This window comes from Lontra canadensis, unplaced genomic scaffold (genome assembly GCF_010015895.1).
Source record: "Lontra canadensis isolate GAN:19392208 unplaced genomic scaffold, GSC_riverotter_1.0 scaffold3, whole genome shotgun sequence".
NCBI classification, from domain to species: domain Eukaryota; kingdom Metazoa; phylum Chordata; class Mammalia; order Carnivora; family Mustelidae; genus Lontra; species Lontra canadensis.
The window spans coordinates 43,302,447-43,320,310 of NW_022630997.1; the positions used below are offsets into that span (position 1 = coordinate 43,302,447).

The 17,864-nt window shown below is 38.2% G+C and overlaps 1 protein-coding gene across 4 annotated transcripts in view; it reads left to right on the forward strand.

Moving 5' to 3' along the window:
- The window catches only part of MICU1 (mitochondrial calcium uptake 1), a 235,625-nt gene that overhangs the window by 166,820 nt on the left and 50,941 nt on the right, over positions 1–17,864 (forward strand). The gene's annotated exons all lie outside the window — the stretch shown is intronic.

Sequence of the window (17,864 nt, forward strand, 5' to 3'; positions counted from 1 at the left end):
GAGTTTTAAAAATTCCCACACCTTGGTGTTTCTCAACTTCTTTTTTTTAAACATTTTTAATATTATTTGAAATTTGAAAACATTAAAGTACTGGAGAAAAGCACTGCTTTGTTTTTTAAATTATGTATATTCTTTATCTGCTTTTCCATTTTTCTCCAAGATTCTGATAAGGTACTCCCACCTCTTCCACCCACTTAACTCCATTGAGACAGTTTGAAAAATCACAACTGAATTCTCATTATTGGTAAGAATACCACTGAATGTTCCTACTCTAGGAACGAAGTATGGATAATACTAAAAATCAAATCAAACTTTGAAATGTGCTTTTGTACTTGTTTTCTGAAAATGGTATAATTGATATCCAAAGAACTTACCTCAAAAACAAAACAAAACAAAACAACAAATTATCAGACTTCTTGAGGGCAGTTCTTGGCCCCTATAATAAATGGTTAATGCATGTGTGTGTATGTATATGCATATGTGTGTGTACACACACACACACATATTTACAGTCTAGCCTGACACTCATTCATGGACACACAGGTGGGACTCTTAAGAGACACAGCAGAGGACTTTTCTGTCTTTCACTTTGAGATGTTGTAGAGTTGGAAGCCCCGTAAGATTGTCAATGAGGTAGATTGTCAGTGAGGTAGAATATTATAAAGCAGATTAGGGGTTTCATACATGTGGACCAGCACAGAGCCTACACTCAAGTGCAGGAAAAAAAAGATCTGAAAGACAATTGTGTGTAAGATAACTTACTACAGAAAGCTCTCTTGTATTTTGACATTGGCTTTGGTCCAAGACTACCAAAAACTATTCCTTGCCATTCAGCAATTCCTCATGAAAGGGCATCAGTAGACTCTTGTGAAAGAGCCCAGCCTAACATGTAATAAATATTCTATAAATGTCTATTAGTCCTGAATCCATTCTTTCCATGTGATGGTACAAGTCCAGTGAATAAATGCCTCTTTATCACTAACCCCCATATTTTATAGTTTCGTGAATCGGTGCTTTGTCTTTCCAATCAGATTTGTAATTCTCTGAGGATGTGTGACTAAAAGAAAAAACATACCTTTGGTGCTCTCATAATGAGACCGGAGTTAAAATTTTGTTTCCACCACTTACTTGCTATGTGACATTTGTTGAGTTATTTACTCTCTTAGAGCCTAGCTCCACATTTGTAAAACAGGGCAGTGGTTAAGTGAGATCATGTTTCTTACGCACTGGATTCTGTTCCCCCAGAATTTTTATTTTGAAGCCCTTAACCCCAGTACCGCAGTATCTGACCATATTTGGAAATAAAGTCCTTAAAGAGGTGAGTTAAAATGAGGCCTTTAGAGTGGGCCCTAACCCAGTTCTACGGATGTCTTTGTAAGAAAAGGAAATTTAGGGACACAGAGACCAGTGGTGCCGTGCACAAAGGGACAGCCATGTGAAGACATAGCAAGAGGGTAGCCAACTGCACGGCAGGAGAGAAGCCACAGAGGAAACCTGCTCTGCCTATGCCTTGATCTTAGACCTGCAGCCTCCAGAACTGTGAAAAAATAAATTTCTGTTGTCACTGAGCTCTAGGTATTTTGTTATGGCAGCCCTAGCAGACTAATACAGTGATATGCCTGATGCCACATGACCTGTCCTATACTTTTAATAGTATTCTTTTTATCTTCTCTGTATATCCTTTGTCACTTAGTATGGCAGTTGGCATATATGATGCACGTAAATGGGTCATCTCAAATGAATGAAAGGCCCTTTCTTGAAATACTTTTATCGATAAAACTTCTGTAAAATGGAAGCAAATTTTTGTTTTTATGAAACACTTGTGATACCACTTTTCAAAGCTTGGTTAGTTTCTCCCTTCACTGAATAGGAAACATAATCTCATAATCTTAGCCAAGAGGAAAATGGAAATGATTAATAATATCTTAACTTTCTTATAGGTTTTTGTAATTCCATCATTCTATTTACCTCTTACTAATTTTTTTAAAGATTTTATTTATTTATTTATTATTTATTTGCCAGAGACAGCGAGAGAGGGAACACAAGCAGGGGGAATGGGAGAGGGAGGAGCAGGCTCCCGCCAAGCAGAGAGCCTAACGTGGGCTTGATCCCAGGACCCTGGGATCATGACCCGAGCCGAAGGCAGCTGCTTAACAATTGAGTCATCCAGGCAACCCGTTTACCTCTTACTAGTTTTATTTCATAACTTATTTACTTTAAAATTTCAGATCCAGGAAAGTTACTATTCCATTTAGGGTGTTTTTGGTTTGGTTTTTTTTTTTTAAGATTTATTTACTTATATTTGGGGTTGCAGCAGCAGAGGGAGAGAGAGGGAGAGTCTGAAGGAGACTCCATCCTGAGCGCAGAGCCTAACACAGGGCCGGATGCCACAAGCCGAAACTCAAGAGTTGGATGCTCAGTGGACCTGGCCACCCAAATGCCCCTCCATTTAGTTATTTCTATCTTTTTCTCACTACAGTAACTTTGACAGTGAAGAGAATACTACTTATCTGTCAATTAATTTCCAGCAGGGTCAGGGAAGAGGGGAAAAGACGGGGAAAAAAAGGGGAAAAATAAACATTTTTGAGGGCCTACTATGAGCCAGGCACCTTACAAATATTACATGCCTTTATTTTAAATCTTGCCAACCCTGTTATGTTTAGTGGTGTTATACCTGTGTTTCAGATGTGGAAACGGAAACTCAAAAAGATAAAAGTCATAGAGCTATCAAAGGATAAGAGTGAAAATTCAAACTCAGTCTTTCAGAACTATCATTTGTTCTTTATCTGATTATTATTAGTTTTAGTCTAATACGAGATTTTTTTGCCTGACTCATTTGGAACTATAAAGAAAAAGGAAATGCTCTGAATTTTAGGAACAGAAAAAGACCAAATTTCTTGAATATCTACGGTCTACCTGCTTTAGCACCATCTTTTCCTACTTCTTTTGCCCCTCAAATTGAGTCTTAACGACTGAAAAGAAATGCACTGTTCTTTTGTGTTTATATTACCTAAGCTAGTTGTTTAATATCTTTTTATTATAATCATTAACTTGTTAGGTTTTTATAAATGTTTTAATGCTTTTAATTTTGGTCATTTTATTATACCCTTGTTTCTCTATCTGGAAACTCAAAAAAAACGGGTTTGAAGGAATAACTTAAAGATACACAGTTGGCTTTTTAAAAAATACCTTGAAGTTATTAAAAATTCCATCTAAGGCTACAGAGAACTATTGAGTTCCTTAGAGACAGGTGCCAAGTCTAATTCCAATTAATATATTCATTGATTTCTTGAAGACTACAGTTAAGTAGGATGTCAGTCAAAAATGAAAGGTAATAGAAAACTCTTTGAAAGAGTATAATTAATTTTAATTTGGGGGGAGGGGAAAAAGGAGCTGTCATGTCATCAAAGAAAAGTAAAAGCTAATTTATACAAGAAGGAAGAAGCCAACTCCAGACTATACAAGAAAACTGGAAAAGCATCATCTAATAAAATTCTAGGCTGTAGCATGATCTTTTTTTTTATAGGTTTTGGGGTTCACGTGCTTATTGCATAACTAATCAGATTATTACATTTTAGGAAGGCATGAGTATCAATTATCTGAAGGCAAACTGGATATAATTCAAAGGATAACAGTGAGGGGTGCCTGGGTGGCTCATTTGGTTAAGTGTTGGACTCTTGGTTTCAGCTCAGGTCGTGACCTCCTGGGTCCTGAAATGGAGACTTGCATCCAGCTTCTGCTCCGAGCTCAGCTGGGAGTCCACTTGAGTCTCTGTGAGTCTGCCCCTCCCCCACTCACATGGGCACATATAGGTGCTCTTGGTGCATGTGCTATCTCTCTCTAAAAAATAAATATTTATTTATTATTTTTTTTAAAAGATTTTATCACAGAGAGAGAGAGCACAAGCAGGGGAATGACAGAGGGAGAGAAAGAAGCAGGCTCCCCACTGAGCAGGGAGCCTGATGGGGGACGTGACAGGACATTGGGATCATGACCTGAGCCGAAGGCAGCTGTTTAACCCATTGAGCCACTCTGGCGTCCCAAAAAAATAAATATTTTTTTAAAAAAGTTAAAAAGAATAACAGTGTCTGTCTTATATTCCCAATCTTCAAGAAAAAGAAATTGAAGTTAACAGATCTGTTCAGTCAGGAAGATAAAAGGGAGGCATAAAGAACAATGCTAATTATTTTCATTTGTCAATAAAAGTAGAGCAAAAAAAGAAAAGAGATTAAGTTAAATATTAAATTTTTAAAAAATTATATGACTATAGTATATAGTTATATAACAATATAATTTATAGTTCTATAAGTATATATAACTTAAATAATTTATTTAACTATTAATTATTAAACTCATAATTATTTAAAATGATTTAACTTATATAATTCATATTTATATAGCTATAACTGCATGATTGAAAATGCCTAAGGAAATTCCAGATCACCTACTTTATATCATCAAGCTGACATCTTTGCACTCAACTCTCTAAAGTATTAAAGCAGAATTAAATCTGTCTTGCTCCAATGCGGAGGACCATATTAAGAGACAAACCTCAGCTCTTTTCCTGGCCAAAAGATTTGAAGTAGGAGACCAGAAGGCAAGAAGGCTTTCAATCAAACACTTTCTGGAACTAGAACACCCTTGACAGAGCAGATTGCTTTTTATCCTAATACCAGTTTTGCTTCTTGTTCTTTCTTCTGAGAAACTCTTATGTAAACTCAAAGATGAAAATTGACTCTTGATTTAATTAAGTCTAAGAAACTAAATGAGACATATCCAATGGCGTTTCTTTTAATTTTATTCTTCAGCTTTTGCCAATACAAAGCAGAATGTGAATAATAATAAATCTATAGTTTCTTATTTCATCCTTAGATGTTTTCAGCTTGAATTTCCAAAAATCATTAAATGGGTTATTAAACAGTACTTGTCTCTTTTAGGTATTTATCACTTAAGGAGCCAATAATATGTTTAAAGGTAAAAAATAAAAACCTATTAAGGTAACAATCCCCACTATAGAAAAATTATAACTTTGCTATTTGGTTGTAATGATGAAATTATTTTACTAGTTCATGTTTTCTAAAAAATTTAAAGTACTTAGCCAACATGAACTACTTCACCTTCTAAAATTCTGAGGAGAAAAAGCCATAGCAAGCATTATTTTCCCAGATACTTAAAAAAAGAGAGATCTATTACTTTAGCCATATAAAATATTTTTATTTCTTCTTTCAAGTTATTTATTTTTATCCCTTTTCCTATTTCTTAAATCCAGGCATCTGTTTCTTTTATAAAAATACTAAGTTGGGGTGCCTGAGTGACTCAGTTAAGTGTCTGACTTTTGATTTCCTCTGAGTTCATGATCTCAGGGTCCTGAGATGGCTCCCTGCATCAGCCACCATGCTCAGTAGTAAGTCTGCTTGTCCCTCCCCCTCTGCCCCTCTCCTTATGCAAGAACGCACATGTTCTCTCTCTTTTTCTCTCTCTCTCTCTCTCTCTCAAATAAATAAATAAATAAATAAAATAAAATCTTCAAAAAATTGAATTAGTGCCATGATCCATCCAACCTACTAGTCTTTCTTTGCCTGGGACACCAAGGGATGTTTTAGGAAATGATCATTAATTTAAAAAAAATAGAAATATATAAAAAATCATAGAATAAAAATTTAATTGCCTTCAACAATTATTTATAAGTCACCCATGACTTGATGTCACCACTTTTTAAAACTAATTATATTTTCTCTCTGTACCATACACATCATGAAGTAGGTCCAGTATTTTGCTCTGATGAGAACAAGATAGCTCTCAGGATGAATTAATGTAACAAGAAGATATGCAAAACCCAAAACCAAGCTCTGATTTAATTTCCTGCAATTCCCTTAACACCCTGTAACTCAAGTTTGCTATCATTTGTGGCTTATAGGTTCTTCAGCTTTGAAATTAGACTAAAAATACTAGGTATGGTAGAATGTCCATGGTGATATAAAGCTCCCTTGATGTTGTAAATTTAACCTTGATAATTATTCTGTAAAAAGCATTCAAAATAGTGCTTTTTTTGTTTCATATCTTTTGGAGAATGAAGGAAAATGTTTTAAGAGTGATACTTTGTTGCTTACAATATATGATTCTAGACATAATGTTTAGATATTCTTTTTTTTTTTTAAGATTTTTTAATTTATTCATGAGAGGCAGAGAAAGAGAGTCAGAGGCAGAAGGAGAAGCAGGGTCCGCACTGAGCAGAGCCCGATGCAGGACTTGATTCCAGGATCCCGGGATCATGACCTGAGTGGAAGGCATATACCTAACCAACCGAACCACCCAGGCGCCCCTGGACATGACTTTTAAAAGGCATTGATTGGCACTTCTGAATCTGACCTTTTGGATTGGTAATTGAAGTGCAGAAAACTGTTAGAGATTGATATTTTTCTTTGATTTGCAGCTAGCTTTAGGGTTCCAAAGTCAGTATGTTAGTGATACCTTTGCAATGCTGGGAAATCTCCGGGTTTTTCCTGTCATCAATATATATATGTATTTAAGATTTTATTTATTTGTTTGACAGAGAGAGAGAGAGATCACAAGTAGGCAGAGAGGCAAGTGGGGGGTGTGGGGGAACAGGCTCCCTGCTGAGCAGAGAGCCCGATGCAGGGCTCAATCCCAGGACCCTGAGACCATGACCTGAGCTGAAGGCAGAGGCCTAACCCACTGAGCCACCCAGGCGCCCCTATCATCAACATCTTTAACTTTATATTCTAAGTTAATTTTAAACACTGGTGCAAGACAGAGCTCAAATAAATCACAAAGATTTGTTCTTTCTCTGGAAATTGTTCCTCAATATGTCATTCATATAGTCTTATCAGCCATCTTTTAGTAGAACACAAATGCTTCTCAATTTATGAATGAGCTGTGTACCAAGGTATCAAAAGTTCATAGGTCAGTTATTTGGAATTCAGAATGCAGTGATACTTCTCCTCCCCGCCCCCGTTTTGTACGCAACGGAATTCTTAAAATAGTGTTGAATGCAATAATAGTGAAATGAGAAGTAGTATGAAAGAAGATAATTGTGTGAATTGATAGTCACTGTTTAATCTGTATGTATCCTTCTAGCCACAGCACTCTTGGATATAGACCTCTAGCAATATGACGTATTTTAACCAAGGTTTGAGTACATACTACATAAAGTGAAAATACTAGCCAACATTTCTTGAGAGGTTACCATTGAGCCAGGCACTATTCTAAGTGCTTTATGTACAATATTTCATGTAATTTTCACAAGGTATGAGGTTGGTATTATAATTATCAATACTAAACAAACAAGGAAACTGAGGCCCAAAGAGGTTAAGTAACTTGCCCAAAGAGGAGCTGAGATTTTATTCCAGGCAGTCTGCTTTCAGAGTCTGCTCTTAAAACTTACATGAGCTTTCTAGGAGTTTTACTAAATGAGATGAACAAAACAGTGTTCTCCCAAGAAGCTTACAAAGGTGAGACGAATGAACCACCGATTCTTGCAGTGTTATAAGTACAGGACCAGACATATTTTTATGGTGCAGTGGGAGTATAAAAGGGGACATGTAGATCAGTCTGTGAAGAGCACAATATTTGAGTCAGCTCTAGTCAAAATTCATTGTATAGGAAGAATAGGTTGGTTAATTTTTATTCATCCTTTGTTCTGGTTGTAGGATAGATGAGAAGAGGCAGGGGAGCCCTGAGTCACACTGGGACTGGAGCCAGGAGAGGGTGAGAGAGAAAATGACCTTTCTTATCAGGTCCGTCCCAAACCAGGCTGAAATTAATGTGTCTCCAGGATGTTCTCATTTTGGGAAAGGGGCCCTGTGCCCTCAAGTCCAGGTCTCTAGAGATCATCAAGAAACAGAAAGCAGGGGGCAGGATAAGAAAAGATGCTTTCTCCAGGTTTCTCCAACAGTTAGCTGGGCCCTAGGGCAGATCAAATTTGGCCTCTGACCCAGACTTAGAATGAAGAAATCTGGACTAAATGATGGGCAGGGTGTCTGAGTAGGCCTTTTCATTTTTCTTCCTCTTCAAGCCATCTTCAGCCACAAAGGCCTTTCAGAATTGCAGTCTTTGGGATTCATGAACACTTAAATATAAAGAATTAGGGCTTTAAAGAATGACAGTTGTAGTCATGAGTAGGGAAAAAAAAAGGAAGCTTTTTTTGTCCTTTTTCTCCACCCTTTTTAAACTAATTTCTCAAATGACTCTAATAGATCTTTTTCTCTTTTAGAGGAAAAGGAGATTTTTTAAAAATAACTTTAGCCTCTAGCCTGCCATTCAGCCTTAGAAGAGTCTAGACAATGTCTTAGGAACCAGAGCCAGCTTTGCAGTAATTTGTGAATAAATAATGCATTACAGCCTGTTGAATTCAGACTCCAAGCAAATGCCACTTTAGAGGGTCATATATATTACATCAGGTTATTATCCTCCGAATTCAGTTAACAGCATAGAAAAGTTTCTTTTCTCAAGTCTCCTTTATTTCTCCTTTTTCCTATTATAATAGGAAAATTATAATTATAATTAGCGAGTCCTTAAGTGTGTGCCAGACATTAGGTTAGGTACAAAAGCAGTTAGTTCCTGAGTAGAAGGAGTTACAATCAGACTAGAAATTAGACAGTTATTACAGCCCTGGAAGAAAAGTACAACAGTAGAGGTATGCACACAGTAGGTGCACAGTAAATATTTGTCCAAAGAATAATCAGTATACAGTGATGTCATTTGGATTTTAAATTTTACACTTTGACCTTGGAAGCCTTAATTTCTTCAAATGTACAGTCATAGTAATATCTACCTCACAGAGTTGTCAGGAAGTCTTCCTGAGATAAGGAAGCAGCCAGGGCAATGCCTGACACCTACCATGTGCTCTAGGGTGGTTGGTTCATGTCCTTATTCCTTCATGGCCGCCTGCTTCTTGCTGAGCTGTTTTGTGTCCAGCTGCTTCACAGAGCACCTTCCCACAGACTATTGGTGTCTCCTGCACTTCTTCCATTATCAGCACAGGAAGTAAGGGAAGACCGGTGACCTGTGCTTCCTGACATCTCTGGCCAGTGGCTCATCTTGATATTTTCTGCAGCTTCGTTGCCATCAAAGTTTGAAAAGATTCCAGGAAATTGCCAACTTCATAGTCATTGGGTTGATTAGATTTGTAATCCCAAATCAGTGATTTACATTGTATCCAACTAGAAAAATAAGTGAGGTGTGTTGAATTCATTGTGCTGGAAATATTGCTCAGTGAGATGTTTAATTATTTTTTTTATATTTCTATGTAGATACATTTATGGAGCATGATGCCAGAAATTAAGGCAGAAACTATAGTAGTTCCCTTGAATACAGGATTGGTCATTTTCTCTTTATTGAACATCCTATGCAGAATTATGTATCTCTGTCATCATTGTTAAGAGTATTAATATACTATATTTTCCTTTTAGTGTAGAAATAGTCCTCATGGGGACACCTGGGTGGCTTAGTCGGTTAAGCGTCTACCTTCGGCTCAGGTCATGATCTCAGGGTCCTGGGATCGAGTCCCATGTTGGGCTCCCTTCTCAGAGGGGAGTCTGCTTCTCTCTCTCCCTCTGACCCTCCCCTCTTTTGTGCATGCATGCTCTCTCTCAAATAAAATCTTTGAAAACAGAGCAGTAGTTCTCATGGATTTTCTGTACTGTTAAAGTTGGCAAAGTGAAAACTGAGAAGTTCTGGAAGCATTTGCTGTAGTGGAATTACCTTCCCCATCTGGGAGTTTTTTTTGTTGTGGTAATTGTTTCTCTTTCTCTCTCTCTCTCTCTGTCTCTCCCTCTCTCTCTCTCCTTCTCTCCCTCCCTTCCCCAACTCTCTCCCTCTTCCCTCTCTCTGTATAACAAAATGACATTTGGGATGAATTAATGTTCATAGGGCTAACTTAACGGTTGTTCTTGTCTGAGGTAACCTGTCTGATTCTGCAACTTCAGCTCTGGTGTCACTGCCACTGCTAGCGTAAACACCTGCTCAAGCTCTAGTGGTTTTGCAAAGTAAGAAGATAGTTTCTAACCTCTTCTCTCCAAAACTGGAGCTTTACAGCTCTATTAGTTAGCTATTATTACCTAAGAAATTATCCCCAAACCTAGCAGCTTAAAAGAAATATTCTGTCACACAGTTTCTAAGGGACAGGAATCAGAGAGCAGCTTTGCTGGGTGGTTCCGGCCGTCTCTCCTGAGGGGCAGTCACGCCGTCAGCCTGAGCTACAGGGCTCTAAAAGCCTGACTAGGCTAGAGGATCCTCTGCCAAGCTCACTCACACAGCTGTGGGCAAAAGGCTTCAGTTCCTCACTCTGTGGATGTTGTCAGAAGGCTCTCATGACATGGCAGCTGGCGCCTTGCACAGCAAGTGATCCAAGAGAGAGAAAGTAGAACCAAGATGTCTTTTCTTACCTACTCTCAGGAGTGACATCCCTTCTGCTGCATTGTTTTGGCCACAAAGGCCCATCCTGGACCTCTATGGGTGGAGACTATACAAGAGCATGATTCTGAAGACCTGGGGAACACAGGGGGACATCTTTATACAGACTAACACACGTATAAACTCACCACCTTCCCCAGAAGATAAGACTGGGCTTTGGAGGGCTGTGACAAAAACAGTTCCAGTGACATGCTGTCAACAGTCATGCTGTCTCATGGACACAGTGCTGTTGCACCCTTTTCCAGCAGTTGGCTCATTGTAGAGGCTGACCCACCAGTTTATCTTTCAGCTCTATGGTGATTTTATTTTCTGATGCCTTCCTGCCTGTCTGCACCACTTGGCACTGCTCAGGGTCACCCCAGTCTTCCCCGTGTTTCATTAGCTTTGAATCTAGTGAACAGAGTGGCAGCCTGATTCCTTTCCCTTGCTTCATAGGAGTATTCAAGCACTGTATGTTAATAGTTTGTCTCTGCTTCACCAGACACCCAGCCACATGTTCTTGCAATCCAGGCCATGCAAATGCTTGCTGTATTCCTATCCCAGACCCCTCCATCCCCAGAGAAATGCTTCTTCTACGTAGCTTTTGAATTGATGAGGAGGGCTCCCCTAAAACTTCAGGATTCAGTTTTTTTTTCCCAACAGAGTGGGGTTTAGTCCCTTTTATGCTATAAACCGTGGTTTATTGCTCCCATTAGTGGCAAAAGTATTGAAATATTTTAAATAAATCTCACTTTATGGCCAAAGCATTAGGATGTGTTTAGTTTCCATGCTTATAAATTTATTCCCTCAATTTAAGGAAAATGTCTTTAAAGATCACTCTCTAATTCAGTATCTATTATGAGAATAAATTTTTTCCATGATATTTTATAATCAACTTGGGAAATTCCCACTGACATAATGGTGGTGTGTTAAAAGCCTAACAGATTACTTTTTCACTCAAGATGTAAGGAATTTTACTCTCTGGTACATAGAATATGATACACATAAAAACACTTAGCTAATGTGTCACTTAGTGTTAGCCTTCTGGGTGCCTGAAAATGTTCATTTCTTAAGTGTGATGAACTTTGAACTTTTATTTTTTTTTATTCATTCATTCGTTCATTTATTTATTTAGAGATAGTGGGTGACAGAGGGCAGAAAGAGACGGAGAGAATCTTAGGCGGGCTCCACACCCAGTGTGGAGCCTAATCCAGGTCTTGATCTCACGATCCTGAGATCATGACCTGAGCCGAAATCAAGAGTCAGACACTTAACACTTAACCAGCCAGGCATCCCTGAACTTTTAAAGCAGGAAGTAGCTACTCTCTAGCTATGCTTTTACGTAATTTCCACCTATTCACATAGGTGTAATCTCTCATCTTACCCATCTGTGATACTAATTAAAGAAATGGGAACAAAGTCTGCTGTCCATCAGGAATTCCCCTATCACCTCAAATTGAGCTAGAGTTTTCAAGGAACTTCTGGCATTTCGTGTTAAGTAAATGTGTATCAGGTTGACTCTGACGGAGACTGGTTTTAAAATTTGGATCTAAAATAATGACTGGGATTCTTGTAATGCTCGGGAAATTATACTGGTTGGTTTACTGATTTTATCTCAGTCTGACTTCAGAAAGCCCATGAGGGATTTTTTTTTTTTTCTCTGTGGATTCGAATTAAGTTTTATAGTTCACTTTAAATATATATCTTTATGCTCTGACAGGGTTATAGTAGCTGGGGGAGCAATCTCTTTGGTTTTCCTCACTTGTGAGTATGTATAACCTCAGGTGTGATGTTATTGTGGTTTTACATTCGATTTCTGCCCAAGAATAATAATAAATTGTGGGGTTGGTTGATCCAGTGAGTATACTAAGTCCGTTTATTTGGATGTGCAATCATTAACTCACCAAAGCTAATCAGATTTTAAATCTACTTTGTCAGCTGTGCCCGGGAGCCTATTCTCTTAGTGAAACATAATTAATTTCAAACCAGCAAAATGGGGCATAGGTTTCCAGTCCCTTCTAAACCTGCTTTATAGCGGTCATCCAAAATGACTCACCTTCTCACATTAATGTTTCAGTAGTCACCACATCCATCTGCCAGAGGGCTCAACAGGGCAGATCCTTAGAGCAGAGTAAAGGCTACATCATCTTGATAAGTGAATACTGCTAAGCTATAATTAGTATATGTCCAACCCTTGTTCCTAGATAGCTTCAAATATTTGAAATGCCTGCCTCTCTCTGCCAGTATTTGCTGGTAAATACATGATAGAACAATGTGCAGTTTTCCCCATGATGTTACCATGGTGGCATAATTTTAGTGTATTCCGTGAGATGGCTGTGATCAAAAATACCAGTTAACTTCCTCTCTGCCTTTATACTAAAAGCAGTGGAGTAACCTTGGCCTCTGGTTTATGATTGTAGTCTTTACTAGTACTGCAAAGCCACAGACAGCATGTATCCTCCCTAGGTGATTTGGGGCTTGTTGTTGCTGCCCAGCTACGTGACAGCCGGAGGCGAGGAAGTAACTATTTGAATTGTAGTAAAGGGATAGAATTGAGAATGACCAACTAATATTAGTATCTTTGTCTCCTGTGTTACATCTAGCTCCTCAAGTTAAATACCCTTGAAAGTGGGGGATCTCTGCCATCTTGGGGAGCTACAGGAGATGATAAGAGCAGCTTCTTTAATAGTTGCCTCAGCCCCTATTACCTTGCATTGGCCATTCACATTGATGTATTGGGTGTTTCAAATCTAATAGGACCCCAAGAAGGAAAGATATTAAAAGTAATTTAAATATTTAAGGGAGTATAATTTCAAATGTAAACATTCTGCCAGCACCAGCAAGAGCAAGACCTGCTGGACAGAAATGAGGAGTCATCTGACTTTCTTTCAGTAAAGGCTTAGGGTTAAGCAGCAAGAAAGCCAAGCAACCATAGGTTTTGCACATAGCTAGAATCACACACTTAGAAAAATGTGTGTGAAGCAAGAAAGAACCTAATTGGGTCCAGATCTCTTCATCAGGAAAGAACCTACTTAAGCCCATATCTCTTCATCACACCCACTCCTGAGTCACTGTCAATAACATCATCTCGTCCGACCACTTCTGTCCATCTCTGCCACCATTCTAGTCCAAACTGCACTCATCTTCTGCCTGGATTACTTCAGTTGCCTCCTTACTAGTCTTATGATAGCCACTCTCGCTGTCCTTGTCCTTCTTAGAATAAAGACTTAAACCCATGCCTAGAGTCTCAGTATTATTTGAGCTCTGCAGCTGCCTCCTCCAAATTCATCTCATACCAATCAGTCTGCCACCTCAGGGCCTTTGTTACTACTGTTGATTTGCCTGGACACTCTCGTCCTCCTTTCCCTTCCACTAGTTACCTCAGAGCTCAGTTACTCCTGACTCAATCAAGGAAGTCTTCCCTGCTTCACCGTCTTCCAAACCCAAATTAGACCACATTTTTATATTAGATGTTTCCAAAGCGCCCTGTACTTTTTCTTGACATCACTTAATAATATAGTCATCTGATTTTTTTCATATCTTGTGTCTCTGGATGTTGTCCTTACAGAAAACATCAACTAACAACTATGATGCTATCTCCTCTTGAGTATAATCTGGCAGTGTAACTTAAAATTACCTGTTTTGTTTTTTCCTATTTATTAGGAATATGTACACTTACATGATCTTAATATCAGCCTCTAGTCATGGCTTTGTCAAATCATATTTTTCCAGAAACAATATTATACAATTTTGTCATGACTGTAATCATGCCAGTAATACACATCCTTGTAGAGTTATTTTATTTTATTATTTTTTTATTTTATTTTATTTTATTTTATTTTGCGGGGGAGAGAGGGAGAATCCCAAGCAGACTCCACGCCCAGGGTACAACTTGATGTGGGACTTGATCTCGTGACCCTGAGATCATGACCTTAGCTGAAATCAAGAGTTGGATGCTTAACCAACTGAGCCATCCAGGTGCCCCTCCATGTAGAGTAATTTTAAAATCTACCAGGCTGTGTTGTAGTCTTCACATCTCAGGTTCCTTTTACATAAGTGGAGACTATAGCTAATATACCTATCTCAAGGGTAATTATGAGACTCAAATAAGAGAATGAATAGGAAACATTTTGTACATTATTATCCCTAAGTCCATTTGTTTATATCCCATATGTAGTAACTACAGGACTTATAATTTATTCTTACAGTTCCTATTTCCATAAATTTTTGTCTAAGTCCAGTTTCAATGGGAAAATAGAGTTTATCATTTAACTTTTCATGCCCTAAACTTAGTTCCACTCCTGCTGCTTTTCCTCCTCATAAACATGCAAAATGTGAATGTGAGAGTAGAAAGGAGAGTTAAGAGAATCACTGAACTGTTTTTCTTTCCTTTTTCCATTTCTTTTTTGTATTGTCTTTCTAGAGAACGAGGTTTGTTTCTCTTTAAGTAGAGCTGAAGTTAACAGAAGCAAGTGTGACCCCCAATTATTATTTGGAGCTGACATTTATTGTTGCTAATAATACTATTACAGATAGCTGACATTTATTCTGCTCTTAGTAGGTGCTGGGTGGGTGTGGTACTACCATATTTCATGGAATCTAAAACATAAACAGTGGAAAAAAGAAAAAACAACAGTGGGAAGAGAGACCATGATTCTATGTGCCACTAAGAAAGAAAAAAAAAAAAGCTGTCAAGTAAACCATGATAAAAATGCTCTCTTTACACCAAAAATATTGGTTAATATCCATTAAAATGCTCCTGTAACTTAAGATATATTATGTGTCACTCTTGTGCACACATTAAAAGGAATTATGAACAAAATAAATTGGTCTGAAATTTCATCATATTCAGGTCCAACACTTCTAAATTTCTCTTTGACTGAAAATCTGTGTTTTTCCACACAGTACTGTCCTTTGAGCTCTCAAGAGCATTAGTAATACAACATTTCTTAAAGGAACACTGCACTGCTACCTGGGATTTTCTTCTGAGCCATGGGTCCCTGTTCTACACACTGTAACGTACTCACACAGCCAGTGACAACGTCGCAGCTACTGCCTACCCAACATCAATTGTAAAAGTATACTGAGTTTAGAGGTATTAAATATAAAAAATAAAAGTAAATGCATCTTCAGAAAGAAAGGGTGATTATTTCTCAATCATTATCTGACTTAACTCTCACAATAATCCCAAGAGGAAAGTACTTATTACACCAATCTTACAAATAAGGGAACCAAAGCTCGAAAGGTTACATAAATTGCTAAGGTGGTGACCAAGAAACACCAGACTCAAGTCAGTCTGCACAACCTGAATTCTTTTTTTTTTTTTTAAGATTTTTATTTATTTGAGAGAGAACACAAGCAGGTTAAGGGGCAGAGGGAGAAGCAGGCTCCTTGCTGAGCAGGGAACCAGACCTGGGGCTTGATCCCAGGACCCTGAGATCATGACCTGAGCAGAAGATAGACGCTTAACCAACTGAGCCACCTAGGCACCCCACAACCTGGATTGTTGCCACTGAAACATACTAGCTTCATTTATATTCGCCATATAATTAAGATCTCTGATGTGGATACAGGAGAAATATCCTAATCCTTCCAGAACAGGGAGTGGGATGCCTGAATGGTGCAAATGATTGAGCATCCAACTCTTGGTTTCGGCTCTGGCTATGATCTCAGGGTCATGAGATTGAGCCCTACGTGGGGCTCCGTGCTTGGTGTGGAGACCGCTTGGGATTCTCTCTGTCTTCCTCTGCCATTCCCCTCTTCCATGTGCACATTCTCTCTGTCTCTTTCGCTCTCTGTAAAATAAGTCTTAGAAAAAACAACAACAGGGAGTATATAGTGCTGCGTAAAGTATTTCTCAGAGGCTGTCAAACTAGAAGTTTAGAGAATAAAGACTAAATGAAAAGATTCCTACATGTCTTCAGCCGACTGTAGATACTACAATCTAATATAATTCAGATTGGTGGATCTGTGTGTTTTAGTAAAAATATTCTTATTTTCTCAATGGACTAAACTGTGGCTATAATGATTTTTCAACATCTACCCTGGCTTGAATCTTATGCAAGCTGATGATATGGTAATTTTCTAATATAAGTGACGGAAGAAGGGAAAACTCACTGATGGGTTTTTGTGGTTTTCACTGGAACGAATAAATGTACCTGCCGTTCTCACCTCATTTATCATCCCAGCATAATTTCAAACTGAGTACAAATTGTTTTGGCCTGTGGAGTCTGACATCCTCTGTCTTGTCTGCATCCTCCTGTGTGCTTAATTTACCTATTTTTATTGTTTCTTTTAGTTTGTTAGATGTGAACTAGTATTATTGAGAAATTTTATACAGTTGACCATTGAACATAGGGGTTAGGGACGGGGACCCCTCCCCGCACACAGTCAGAAATCTGCATGTAACTTTTGATTCCCCAAAAACTTAACGACTAACAGCCTACTGCTGACTGGAAACCTAACCAATAACAAAAACAGTCCATTAACACATATTTTGTATGTTATACATATTATGACTGTACTTTCAGCAAAGTAAGCTAGAGAAAAGAAATTGTTATTGAAAAAATCATAAGGAAGAGCTTAGCTTAGTCGGTAAAGCATGTGATTCTAGATCTCAGGGTCATGAGTGAAAGCCACTGTTGGACGTGGAACCTACCTAGATAAAGAAAAAGAAAATCATAAGGAAGAGAAAATACATTTACAGTCTTGTACTGTATTTATCGAAAAATTCTGTGTATTAAATGGACATGTGTAGTTCAAACCCATATCGTCCGAGGGTCAGCTGTATATAACTGCACTCAGGTAAAGAAACAAATGGAGCTTCATAGTAGAGCCCGCATCTAATCATATCCTTCAGACTCTAAGGGCAACTTTAGAACTTTTTTCCCCCTAAATTACCCTAAATAGAATAATTACCAATTCTAAAGAAATGGCACAGTCTCTCCTTAGGTATTCAAGAGCGTAGGCTGGAAAGCATGTCTTAGGCTCCTACTAGATAATAAATACGAAACTGGTAAGGGACCTTATAAATGAGCACATGCTGTGTGCTCACAGATCTGGGTATGACACAGTAAATTTTCATTGAGCACATGCTGTGTGGCAATGACACAGTAAAATATACAAGGCATATGCTCCTTCAAAAAGTGTATAGTGTTATGAGAGAGATAGAATCTTGTTAAAAAATAAAGGATAGTATAATACAAAACATACTCTTCTATGAGATCTAGACCTTACCTACTGTAGGAGCTCTGAAGACTCAGGAAAGTTGAGTATATTTTGGAATAATCAGCAGGGCCATGAAGAGACATTGAGTTCAGTGGAGGACAGGGTTTGTGTTGCTAGATAAGGGGAACAACTTCCCAGGAAGGGAAAATAACATAAAGAAAAACCCAAATGCTGAACATAAAACAAGTCTTTTGCTGGAGCCAGGAGGGAGTCCAAGTCCTTTC